Source organism: Macrotis lagotis, chromosome 7, assembly GCF_037893015.1.
Source record: "Macrotis lagotis isolate mMagLag1 chromosome 7, bilby.v1.9.chrom.fasta, whole genome shotgun sequence".
Classification (NCBI taxonomy): domain Eukaryota; kingdom Metazoa; phylum Chordata; class Mammalia; order Peramelemorphia; family Peramelidae; genus Macrotis; species Macrotis lagotis.
The window spans coordinates 214,672,657-214,686,922 of record NC_133664.1 but is presented as its reverse complement, the minus strand read 5'-3'; the positions used below and the strand labels follow the sequence as shown (position 1 = coordinate 214,686,922).

Below are 14,266 nucleotides of genomic sequence, written 5' to 3'. Positions count from 1 at the left end.
GCTTATTTTCCAGCCTATTTCCTCATGTTGAACTTTATGTTAAAAATGGCCTCTGACTACCTGGGAAAGGAGAAGCACTATACCAACCATCAGGCTTTCCTTTTTTTGTTCTACTGTTTTCTGAGCTACTTCCGTGTATCTGAAAGTTTTGTGTGCTTCCAAAGTGATGTGATCCTGGGAGAGATATGGTTGTTGCTCTCCTAGTCTGTTGGTCTTTATCTAGGAAGGGCCCCATTCCCCTGCAGCCACAAATCCTAGTTCTTTGTTTTGGAACTGTGACCACAGCCTCTGCTCCATTGTGAGCAAACACCAGCACTTCTTTTCATTCTGAAACTGTGAAACTTACTGTTAATGAACAATAAAGTTGCCCAACTGCACCCAGTGCCAGCAAATGGTCTTTCTAACTAATTAGCTGTCTGTCCCCCTTTACCATCTCTTAACTAACAGTTCCTGAAGCTGCTGCTGCTATTGCTGCTACTGTGATCATTGTTGCCACTGACCCATGTGTGAGTTACCAACAGGCTCCACCCCCATTTCACAGAGTTCTTCCAACTTCCTAAGTTTTCTTAATTGGGAAAATGTTTTATCACAACCTTTTATTGACTCTGCCTCTCAAATATTTATTTCAAGTCCTTATTTTAAAGTTTTTGAATGGAGAATGTTGGAAGAATTCATCTGAGTGGTTGCCTCTAATTTGCCATCTTGGTTCTAACCTCTTAGATTTTTTTTGTCAATTAATCAGCTTCTGTCAATCTAGTTCTTCACTGTTCTTACTTCCGCGGTGCCTAAATCTTTCCTGCATCCAGATACTCCATCTCCAATGTAATGATTTCCAAGGTGGTTATTAGTTCTGTCATCCTATTAGTTCCCATGAGGAATCATAGTGGCAGCTGTAGACAGCTACTGACACAGTAGTCACTCATATGACTCTCCTGAAAGTTCTCATATTAAATAGCAAAAAGGCAAAATATAGTAATTTCTCTCTCTGCTCCCTACAAAGTAAAGAAATTACCTGTCTTAGTATAGTTTAAAAAAAGTAGTATTTCATGGGCAAATGGAAAAGAGTGGGAGAAGAAGCATTCAAAGAAGTATGATGAAGTACCTCTTGGTCAGGGCTCTAAACTTCTCCTTTCTACTCCTGAATAAGTGTATGATTTCTCATCTCCTGGAAGAGATGGAAAATGGCACAATAGAACAATAATTGTATTATAATAGATAATATTATTATATTATTATATTATTATATTATAATATAATATTGTTATAGAACAATAATTCTAAGGAGAAAGCAGGAGAAGTGATCTTCAAATGACCTTTTTCAGTACCTTTTTTGTCCCCCTAATACTAGTACTAGTACCATGCTGGGCCCTCAGATAAATAATAACTGAAGAAGAGATAAGGGAGACTGGTGGGAGTACCAGTTGTATTATGATTATCTTAAATGCCCTGACATTATACCTAAAATAAGAGGGTCCCTACAGTTGAGAAGAGCCTACACAAGTGTCAAATTAGAAAGGAATCCTAAATCAAATCCGTTTAAAGTCCAAATTCCCTATGGTTTCTAACTCTATTCTAAATTTACTTTCTGTTCATTACAGAGTCTGGGAAGACAACAATATTGATAGGAAAATGCATGAATTCTCTCTTTTGACTGAATTTAAATTGATTCAACATAAAATTGAATAAGGATATTCTGTGCACAAATTACTATGCTAGTCCCCAAAGGAACATAAAAATTAGTTAAGACACAGTCCCTGTCTTTATGAAGATAACTCAAGACATACAATACATAGAAAATTATAGTGTCCTGATACATAACAAGTATATTAGAAAGGAGAAAACAAAATATATTAAGAGGTCCTAAACAAGGAAGTTCATTAGTAATTATAAAATCAAGAAAGTCTTTTAGAAGATAGTATTTGATTTGACGTTTGAAGGCGGGATAGTCTCTCAATAGTCATAGAGTAGGGCTACAATATTCAGGCATAAAGAACATCATAGTCAAAAACATGGAATAGGAAAGTACATTCTTTAAGGAAAAGTGAAAAGTCCAATTTAACTAGAATAGAGAGTATAAGGAAGAGAGTAAAATGAAACAATTATTTGGCAAGAGATTATTAGAGGTCCTTAAATACTAAGCAAAAAACTTAGAATTTTCTTCAGTGTACAATAGTAAGTCATGAAAGAATTATGGGAGTACATCTGTAAGAAAGTTGCAAGAAAGACAGGGGGAGAAAATTGGTAGTGTTATTTTTACCAGATAAAAGAAGCAATAGAAGCCCAGGATGACTGCAGTAGAAATGGAGGGGAAATCAGGATTACTTAGGAGGCAGAATTGACAGAAATTAGTAATTAATGAGCCATGGAAAGTGAGAGAAAAGGAAGAATCAGTCAGAAACATCACTATAAATTGTGATGTCACATTACAAATGTAAAAGCAGAGTGTTGAATTTGAAGAGGAAAAATAAACACAGAGCTCAATTTTGTCCTTGATTTTGAAGTACTAGCAGGAAATTCAGTGAATGCTGTCCTATAAGGAATTTAAAGTGTAGGTCTGAAGTATGGAAGGAAGGAAGGAAGGAAGGAAGGAAGGAAGGAAGGAAGGAAGGAAGGAAGGAAGGAAGGAAGAAAAGGAGGAAGGGAAGGAGGGAGAAAGAATTTATTTAAGTATCTACCAAGTTCTAGGGATAGTTCTAAGTGCTTTATAAATATTATTTCATTTGCTTTTCAAAATAACCCTGGGAATTAGAAGCTATTTATCCCTAATTTGTAGTTTGGAAAACTAAACCAGAGGTCAAGTGATTTGACCAAAGCCACACAGTTATTTACTTTCCAGGTTTTATCTCATGTCTTCCTGACTTTATGTTCAATGCTCTATTCACTGTGCCACCTAACTGCTTCTAGGATGGTAGGAATGAAGATATGTTGAGACATCATCTACATATAGTCAAAGTCTTGAGTGTTAATTATATTACTTACTAAAAGTAGTAGAAAAGAAAGGAAAGTCAGTAGTAGCATCTTAAAATATACGAGTATTAAAAGGTCAGCGGGGAAATAAAGAATGAGTCACAGATATTAAGACTATCAGACAGCAGCAATTGGGAAGCTCTTAGCTTCCAAAAGTAGTAAGTAATCAACAGTCAGATGCTGAAGAGATAAAGGAGAAATATTGAGAAAGGGCCTTCAGCAAACTATACAAGTGAGTATTAACTAGCTCCTCTGGATTTGGTAATGAAGAAGTGAACTTTGAGAGAACAGTATTTGCAGATTGCAAAGAATTAATAAAATAGTGGGTGAAAAGGGACTGGAAACATCAGATATTTAAGTAGCTTTCCTAAGGTTATACAGCTATTAAGTGACAGACCTAGACTCAAAATCAAGTCCAGTCCTCTTTCCATCACTCCAAGCTGCTTCTAGTTTGAAGGAAACCTTCAGTGGGAATGAGAGTAATGACACTAAGTCCTCAGGGGATGTGCAATAGGTTATGAAATGAAACTTTGACAATTAGCTAAATCAATAACTTCTGCAAGTCAAGAGTCAAAAATGATATTGGGAAATAGATTCTAGAAAGGCTGAGTAGCCTTGCCAAACTGACTTTACCTGTGCTAAAACTTGGAAGCATGGGCTAATGTTCAAATTTAAATACACTTAGGGCCATTTGGCTTGTCATACCAAGAAAATAATGACCAAAGAGCCACAGAAATTATGCAACAACTGTTAATGAAAATACCAAACTGCTCACAGATGTTATAGACAAAAAGCCTTCTTTATTCTGTTGGAAGTAGGAAACTAAACATGTGTAATAGCTAAGTCTTGATATATATATATATATATATATATATATATATATATATATATGTTTATATATATATAAACATATATATATATATAGTAATGATTAGGCAAAGAAACAAACAGTGAGTAAGAGGTAACAGAAACAATGAGGCAACTTTGATTCATGTCACGGCTTCATAAATGGAATATGGTTCCTATACTCTGGGTCTGAGATCAGGTACCACCTGGGGCTGTTGTGAAATAATTCTCTAATTTTGTTCCTGTAGAGTTCATTCAGAGAGGTAGAATAAGGAATTGTTGCTATCCCAAGCTTAGGGTATGGCTTTCTTACTGGACCTTATCTCTGGAACACATGTCTCCTAATAGTAAAAAGAAAATAGTGAAAAGAGAGGGATGGGTGGTCTTAACATGAAGCTCCTATAAGAAAAGGTATAGTACAAAGCAAGGGCTAAGAAAGACCTGAGCATAATTTTCCCAAAACTTGTATGTGACAAGCTAGAGTTTTAAGATCAATGCTAGAGTTTTAAGATTAATGTATGGGGTAGAGTCAAGATGGTGGTGTGAAGCTAGCATGCTCTCAGAGCTTTTCTGTACATCATATTAAATGTAGTCTCTCCACAGACATTAAAGCTACAGATACCACCAAAAAAGATAGAAAGAAGTTTTCAACTGTAGATATATTGGTGGATCTTTAGTGAAGATCAGTCTCTTCGGGGAAAGGAGAAATAAAACCCAGGTAGGCAGAAGAGCAAAAAAGCCAGCAGAAGGATTTTAGCCACAGTGCAGCCCAGGTTCCACAACTAGACAACAGCAGAGATTCTAGCACCTAGAAAGCAAGCCAGCAAGGAAGGTCCCAACCCCAGACAATATCTGAACCCTGAGAACATTGAGGCAAAAGACAGGACTGGGTTGGAAACAAACTACTGTAATGATAGAACCTGGGCATAATGAAAGAAACAAATCTCTGCATAGGCAATACCTGGGTTGCATAGGCAGTATCTTGGCCAGTCAAGGATCAGACTCCACACAAAAAGCTCAGGAATATACTCCTTATACCCCAGGAACAGAGCTCAACAATAAAAATGAGCCAAAAAAAAACCTTAAAAGAGCACTAACCATCCAAAACTACTATGAAGATAGAGATAACATCTCAGAAGAATGAAGTAGTGACAAATTACCTACATGTGAAGTCTCCAAGGAGTCTATGAATTGGACTCAAATACAAAAATCTCATAGAAGAGCTTAAAAATAATTTAAAAACCAAAGAAGAGAGAAAGAAGAAAAATGGAAAAAAGAAATGAGAGCCACACAAGAAAATTATGAAAAATTGACCAAAGAAACTAGCTCCTTTAAAAGTAAAATAAACAACTGGAAAAAGAATGTGACTTTTCAGAAAATAAAACTGACCAACTACAAAAGAAATGTAACACATCTAAAACTCAAATCAATGAACTGGAAAGTGAGTGCAACTTAGAAAAAAGTAAAATTAGCCAACTGAAAAAGGAAACACAAAAGCTAAATGAAGAAAATAAAACTCTAAAAATTAGAATTGGACAAGTAGAAACCAATGAATCTATGAGACACTAAGATTCCATCAAAATCAAAAGTCTGAAAAAAAGTGAAGAAAATCTAAAGTACCTTTTAGGAAAAACAAATGACCTGAAAAATAGATCTAGGAGAGTTTATTTATGAATTATTGGTCTGCCAAAAAGCCTAGATCAAAGAAAGAGCCTGGGAAATATATTTCAGGAAGTTATCAGGGGAAAATGTCCCAATATATTAGAGCAAAAAAAACAAAACAGTCCTTGATAGAAAATGCAGGACACCTCCAGATACTAAGAAGAATTGGACATAAAGAGAGTAGGAATCCATACTTTAGTACCATGGCTGTGGAGGTAAAGAGACAGTGGGAGAGAGTATACTCTGTTTTGATTGGGGAGGGCTGTAGGGCTATGGTAGGAATACTATAGAGAAGTAGGAAGAGAGTATATGTAGAGGGACTGAACGTGAAAATGAAAGAGATTTTGATTTGCTTGATGTATTGCATAATGCTTTGGCTTGTAAGGATTTTGTGTCCATGAAGAGTACTTGAAAATTGAGTAAGGTATAGTTTGATTATATTTTGATGTGATCAGGGTTGAAATCAAGATGGTGCCGTGAAGGCAGGAATTCACAGAAACTCTTCCACCCCAAATGCCAATTGCCATACAATTATGTCTCTAACCAAATTCTAGAGGGCAGAATCCACAGAAAGATTGACTAAAACAATTTTCCAGTCAAAGATTATGTGGCAGATCCACAGGAAAGGTCTATTCCACCTGGACTGGGGTTGGAAAGAGCCTCAGTGTCACCAGAGCAAACCAGCTCCAATCTTTCATTTAATAGACCATGAGCACCTGGGTCTCTAGGGGTGCCTGAGTCCATGGCAGTGGAACAGTTTCCAGATTTCTTGGTCCAGGGATCACTGGGATGGCTTAGAGGGTTAAGGGGAGAACCTGGCTGCACCAGAGTGAGCTCAGAGTCCAGGCCAGTGCCAGTCTCAGGGAAGCCTCAGGTACCTACAGAACCACCCAGCAATTGCTTCCAGAGCACTCAGTCCACAGATGGTAAGGGGGTAGGGAGAGACTGCAGAGATCTTCCTGCTATCCTTGGGGCTGCAGGATTCTGATTCTTTGTCCATACTCAGATTTAGGGCCCAGTCTGGGACCCCATACTACCATAGTGGAGCAGGGATCCTCCTCACAGCTCCAGGGCATAGGGGAGTTTCTGTGGTCATTCACCAGAGTACAGACTAAGAGAGCAGTGAGAGTCTCTCAGGAGATATTGGAGGAATTAAGGTCCCTGGGAGCGGGGCAAAAAACCCCAAAAGCTTTGGAAGCTCAGTAAATCAGATCATGGGCTGAGGAAATGAGCAATCAACAGGGGAAAAATGAATCTTTGCTCCTATGGAGGATCAGAAGATGTCAAAGTCAAATCTTCTGTATTCAAAGCCTCCAAGAAAAATAGAAATTGGTCTCAGGCTATGGAAAAGCACCAAAGACTTCAAAAAGCATGTAAGGGAGGTAAAGAAAAATTTTGGAAAAGAAATGAGAACAATGCAGGTAAATCATGAAAACCAAGTCAGCAGCTTGGTGAAGGAGATATACAAAAAAACACTGAAGAAAATAATATGTTAAAAACCAGTTTAGGTCCAATGAAAAAGCAGTACAAAAGGCCAATGAGGAGAACAATGCCCTATAATTGAAGAGTCTCAGACTGGCTGTGTGACCTTGGGCAAATCACTTAACCCAACACCCCAAAAAATTGAAGAAAAAGAAATTGAGGGAATTAGAATTGAAGAAGCAAAACATTCACTCTTTGCAGATGATATGATGGTATACTTAGAGAATCTTAGAAAAATCATTCTAGGGGCAGCTAGGTGGTGCAGTGGATAGAGTACCAGCCCTGGAGTCTGGAATACCTGAGTTCAAATCCAGCCTCAGACACTTAATAATTACCTAGCTGTGTGGCCTTGGGCATGCCACTTAACCCCATTTGCTTTACAAAAAACTAAAAAAAAAAAGAAGAAGAAATAAAAATCATTCTAAAAACTGCTTTAAACAAGTAACAAATTCAGCAAAGTAGCAGGATATTAAATGAACCCACATAAATCATCAGCATTTATATGTATGTTGATGTGAGTTCTGTTAACAGCCTTTCTCACTATGAGAACCTAAAGGACTGCTCCATATTTTCCACAGACAAATCTCTGTCAATAAAAGCTTTTAGGCCACTTTACATTAACCATTTTAAGGCCTTGTGGTTTTCCTTAATCTATTAAAATAATTACATCTTTCTTATGTCTTTGTCCAGGTCCTTCACCAGGGGCAGCTAAGTCTTACCTATCTCAGGTCTTTGGTGCGCATCTGGTACATGACCGTGTTCTTACAAAGAGTGTCACAGGCCAGAGAAGAAGCAAACAGGCAGCTTTATTGTTCCAACTTCAAGGGTTACATCTCTGAATCTCTCCCTGACCCTCCTGCTCCCCGCATTTCCAAACAAGGAACAGAAAGGCCACATGAAATAGCAATAGGGACAGCAAGCAACTCGTGATACCAGCATGCACCCACATCACTGCCCTGTTGCATGCCAGAAGAAAGGAAACAATGTTAGACCACCCAGAGGAAGACTGGAGCTCGCTTCCTGAACCAAGGGCACACACCGGAGATTCCTACATGCAGAACATGCTGTACTTCTCTGTCCCGTGTCTCGAAACAGTGTTTCGAAACACAAGGACAAAGTTGCTCACATATCCTTCAGCAGTTCCTTGGGGTCTCATCGTTATTCAAGAGGAACTACACAGTCAGTCCCAAGTCTCCTAACATGTCTTGACTCCTTTTTCTTCATATTGTTAGAAAAATATTCTATCAAGCAGATTTTAAGTCTAAAAGACTGAGGATTTACTTTTATATTCAATGGTTATTCAAACCAAAAGAAAATAGAAAAATACATATGCAACTTTTCTGGTTACATATATTAAAATTTATTTTGTATTCAAAGATTAAAAACTTAAACACAGGACCATGCATTGAGTACTCATAACACCAACAACCTTCTCATTTACTTATTAATATCTGTAGATGAGTCAATTTGCAAATGTACCACATTCCTCCCATTTCCTCAATCACACATGGGAGTTAGTCTTTCACTAAGGCAGTGAGAAATGTTGCTTATTTTCCTAGAAAAAAGCACCAGTCCTTTACAAAGTTACAAAGGAAGTGAAGTTTATCTTTAATACCTCATTCTCTTTTTCTTCACATCTTCTGAGCCCATTCAATCCTAGTAAGTGAAAATCCACAATAATGTTTTTACCAGTTTTTACCAGTAATGACATATTTCTCATTCCTAAATCTTTTCTTTCTCTCCCTTCTATGGCCTAAGTTTAAAAGTTAGGCCAAATTATTTCCAGTATATGGAATCTGATAGGGACTTTTCATTTGTTTTTATAAAAGGGAGTAAATATCAAAGTATTACATTACATTTGTCTTATGGGGTACTGTTTTGTGTGGGATAAAAATCCATTTAAAAAAATATAGACTCCTCTGAACAAAAAAGAAAGCTTATTTTGGCTTTTCTCGAAAAAAGGGCATATTCCAAGTCTCACAAAGGTAGTGAAGATCATGGAGCTGCCCCAAATTGACAGTCAAGCAAGATTATAAGGCCTAACTTGATCCCCTCCTCCTTCCTATTGTCCCTCTCTGTCGACTCATTGGTTAGTCTTCAGAGTTACATTCTATTTGTGAAAATCTACCCCAGCAACAAAGGAAAGAATGAAAGGTTTTCATAAAATATTACCTCACCATCCAGATGGTGAGAATAACCTTCAGGATTATAACTACCTTATTGAATTAACAGTCTACTTATCATCAGACAAGAGGAGTCTTATGAGCTTCATTGGAATGCAAAGTTTTTCTCTTGGGAACAGTCTACTGTTCTCCCAGTTAAGACAGTTTTAATATCAAATAGTAGACTAACTAAAAATGCAAGGTCTCTCTGGAAATAGTCCACTATTCCCCCCACCCCAACAGAATTGGGAGGGTGCCTGGCTTGGAATTCAAGGACTCTCTCCCTCTTCTAAGAATAGTCTAAGAGTAATAGTCTGCCTTTGTTTTAATGATTTTTAACCCTGAGAGGACTTCACTAGGAAGATTAACTCTTAAGAGAGAATATCCCACTCAATCTCACACAGTGTCAAAAAGGAAGGAGAATAAAAAGAAAGTAGCTTTGTCCCAATGGTATAACATATATAGGGTTGAAAAGAGAACAAAAGTATGATTCTTGGGACAGAGAAGTCAACTACTATAGGAAAGCAGAAAAGTTGGAGAGAGTGGCATAGTGTATTCAAATGGAAAGAAAGGATTAAGCTTCTGTTAAATTCTGGGCACTATGTTAAGCATATTACAGTATTATCTCATTTGATCTTCACAACAACCTTGTGAGGTAGGTGATACTATTATGTTTATTTTACAACTGATTTAATTGGGACTGACAGGGACTTCCCCTGGAAGGGTGGCACAGTGAATGAGTGCCAGATATGGAGTTAGGAAGATTTATCTTTTTGAGTTCAAATATGCTTCAGGCACTTATGAGATGTGTAACCCTAGATAAATCACTTTACCCTGTCTGCCTTGATTTCCTCATTTGAAAAATGAGCTGAATAAGAAAATGGCAAACCACTCTAATAGCTTTGCCAAGAAAATCCCAAATGGCATCATGAAGTATCAGATGTGACTGAAAAAGGACTAAACAGTAATAAATTGTTTAGAAATCATTGATCTATTTCTTTTACATTTATTTTTATAAACATATTCAATGCTTTTCATATTAATAGAATTTGGCTTTTGCAAAGGATCTGTTTGTTCTGTTCGTCTGCATGTCCTAGGTCTCCACAAAAAAAAAGTATTACATTGTCATAATATACCTGAGGAGTGATTGGTGCCATGTGGCATAGAAAGCAGTCAACAATGCAGCTAAAACTTTACTCTGAAGTTAACTACATTATGAAATAAGATGTTTACTTTTGAGAGCTGAAGGTTTTGTTTGTGTGTGTGTTTTTTTAATCTGTAGTGCCATAGCAAGAGAATTCTAAGGTTTTTTCTGGTGTTCATTTTTAACCTTGAAGTATAACTTTCTCAAAGCCAAAAAATTCATTATCTGAATTCGTTCCTAACCTTTTGAGGTCCCAGAGAACATACTTTGCAATTTCAAGACCCTAAATTGTTTCAAAGGGAAAGGATGACTAAGTAGAAAGGTATAGTCTAGGAATCAGCCTAAGTAAAACTCCACATAACTTTGCAAATTATTGTATAAAAGTATGCATAAAAGATCACAGGGATGGCTGTCAGTTCTCTGCTTTCCCTAGTCACTGAAGAAAGGAGTCAACTAGCAGGTCTGTGAAGGAAGATAGCATTGGTTTGGAAAACTGAAGAAGGCTTCCAGTCAAATCCTGTCTTTGTAGAATGAAGTGTTGTTTTAACTTTTGCTTATACTTGGCCCTGAATGCTTTCAGAGTGAGCAATAAATTGAACAACTGTGAACTTCTTTGTGAACAAAGTGTAATCAACCATTTTATGCTTACATGCTCTTGTTAGTCCTCTTTTGCAAGGAGTGCTATATTTATTTAAGATTTTCATGAACCCTTCAGGCAGTTCTCCCTGAAATCAGCAGCAGTTACATATCTGCATTGCAGGTATTCCAAAAAGCTAAACAACAGCTCCAAACTGCAAACAGGATTGCAGCTCAAATTTCCCAGCTCAAACTTATGTGTGTAGTGGTGGACACAATTTAAAATTAAGCTTCTTGTGTAGGAAATGTAGGCTAGAAAGAGATTTTTGATTTTGTGGGTAGTCAAAACCCAAAGGTTTTAGCTTTGAAAAGGGAAGGAGGAAAAGTAACAAATATTTATTTATTAAGCTTATATTGATCATCTGGGACTATTCTGGTTTACAATTATTTAATCCTCATAAAAAAGCAAAAATTTTTGCTATACTAATTTAAGTACTGTGATCTAGAGAAAGAAGGAAAGGATTATATACAATAGTGGTTTCTACCTATCATTTCTTGTAAGGTTTTGAATTTTACACTTTTCCCCCATCCTCTCTTCCCTCCCCCCCCATAGGAGGCAGTCTGATAATCTTTACATTGTTTCCATGCTATACATTTATCAAAAATGAATGTGCTAAGAGAGAAATCATATCCTTGAGGAGAAAATAAAATATTAGAGATAGCAAAATTATATAGTACATAAGACACTTTTTTTTTAAAAAAATTGAAGGTAATAGACTTAAGTCTTTGTTTAAACTTTACAGTTCTTTCTCCGGATACTCATGGTATTCTCCATCACAGACACTCTAAAATTGTCCCTGATTATTGTATGAGCATAATATTCCTTACCATTTGTTTACCACAATTTGTTTAGGAATTCCCCAATTGATAAACATCCCCTCAACTTCTATTCCTTTACCACCACAAAGAGAGTTGCTATAAATATTTTATAGCATATAAGTTGTCTTTCTTTTTCCATAATTCTTTTGGAAATAGAATCAGTAGTGGTACTATTGGGTTAAAGGATATTCGTAGTTTAACCATTCTTTGGACACGGTGATTTTTCAAAATGGTTGAATTAATTTACACTTGCACCAACAGGGAATTAATGTAATTCTGTACTGTAATTCAGTCACATCCTCTTTAACATTTGTCAATTTCTGACAGGTATAAAATGAAATCTCAAAGTTGTTTTAACTTGCATTTCTGAATCAATTATTATTTAGAGTATTTTTATAAAACTATAAATTGTTTTCATTTCTTTATCAGAAAACTATTTGCTCCTCTCTCCTTTCTCCCATGTCCCATATTTTCAGTACCATTGAGTGAATCTTCACAACCTTCATTATTCTCAAAACCATGACTTCTAGAGTAACTGTGAATTATGAAGTACTCAAAGTTTTAATGGCATCAAAGGAAGGAAATCTTCTATATAATAGGAGATTTTGCAAAAAAAAAAAAAAGAAAGGTGTTCTCTTCTGTTTAAGTGATAACAAGAAACATAATTATAAAGGAGACAAAGTAGATCTTGGTGGGTGACAATGGTGATACTGAAGAGGTTCCTCACAAATTTTTTATGAAGTTACTACCTCTGAATGATTGTTGATATGCTTTGTATGATATCACATAATTTTTTTAAAGAAGAGTGTGAGAAAGAAGACTTAGCTTTTATATTCTGGGTTTAGTGACTTAAGCTAGTTCTAAAGATGCCATTAAATAGAAATTTACAGGTATTAAACATGAGTGGCAAGTAAATGGCTTGAATGATATTAAGAATCACTCAATGCATGGAGAGAAATTGGGAGGCAATGTAATAGTTTCACTTGAAGGAAGATGTTTATAAAATGATAGTGAAATGCCATCTGGAAGTAGCTTCTATTTGTTAGTTCCATCAGTTCAAATAATGCTACCATACCTTCCCAGAAAACATTTCATCCAGTTAGTTATATGTATAATCAAAGGAATACTTTTTACACATTTTAGCCAAAAAAAATTATAAAACATCCCTTTCAGAACTAAGATAAAAATGATAGTAAATATGAATAGCTTAGGAAACTGCAAAGGGTTAGCTAATTGAACACCTTGAAGATATGATCCACTGGCCAGATACTAAACCTCATTCAGTATTACTTAGAGTTGCGCTTGATTGTAATTCCTGAAGTTCCTGGGCTTTGTACACCTAAACTGTCTTTACCTATTTGTGACATGGCAGTATTATATATATATATATATACATATACACACTTATACTCATTGAAAGCACTGTTATGTAATAAGGTTGTCCTCAAAATAGAATGCCAAATAAGTTATCATAACTACATTCAAATTATTGTAGTACCTCAATGTTCATTCCTGTTATCTATATATTTTCCTAAATGAAGGAATTGGGGTTTTTATTGTAAAGAAAATAGAGATTTATTAGAAGAAGTTATAACATATTAAGAAACTAATAGATAAGTTAAGAGTTTAAAGAGAAGACCACATGGATTGCGGATTGAATTGGCCAGGCCAGCTGACCAGGGTTCAGCAGGAGACTGGAAGATAAAAAAAAGAGAAATGAAGTAATTGTTAATGCCTGTTTATTTTCCATTGAATGTACACTATAGAACAGGAGTAGGAGTTAAGTGTTTATCATGTGAGTCTTGTAGCAATAAAGAAATTTTGAATAATGTAGTTATAATAGCAATTTCTATATGAAAAATATATAAATGGAACATTGGTTTGTTTTTTTGGTTTTTTGGGGGTTTTTTGCAAGGCAAATGGGGTTAAGTGGCTTGCCCAAGGCCACACAGCTAGGTAATTATTAAGTGTTTGAGACCAGATTTGAACCCAGGTACTCCTGACTCCAGGGCCGGTGCTTTATCCACTACGCCACCTAGCTGCCCTGGAACATTGCTTTTAAGATCAAATCCCCCACCCCAGGAAAATTGACCATGTTTTAATAAAATTTGTGACTTATTACAAAAAAAAGAAACAAGGAAAGAAAGGAAGGAAAGAAGGAAGGAAGAAGGAAAAGAAAAGACTTTATCCGTATCGTTTGACTATTTCTCAATTTGGGCATATTTACAAAGTTCTTTATTTATTTTTGAGTTATGAGACCTTTATCTGAGAAGCTATAAAAAAATTTCCCCAAATTTTCTGCTTTCCTTTTGAGCTTGACTTCATTTGGTTTATTTATACGAAACATTTTTAATTTAATGTAATCAAAATGATACATTTTAAATCTCACACAGTTCTCTATCTCTTATTTATTCATAAGTTCATAAACATTCATAAGTTCCATGTTCTTTAAATTTTCTTGTAATATCTGTCTTTATATCCAGATCATTTATTCATTTTGAACTTATCCTGGTAAATAGTGTGAGATATTGGTCTATGCCCAATTTCT

General features: G+C 35.9%; 1 protein-coding gene and 1 pseudogene across 1 annotated transcript in view; one reads left to right on the top strand and one right to left on the bottom strand.

Moving 5' to 3' along the window:
* The window catches only part of LOC141494273 (uncharacterized), a 132,870-nt gene that overhangs the window by 5,424 nt on the left and 113,180 nt on the right, over positions 1 to 14,266 (bottom strand). The gene's annotated exons all lie outside the window — the stretch shown is intronic.
* Positions 12,238 to 12,721, top strand: LOC141493578 (cofilin-2 pseudogene; annotated as a pseudogene).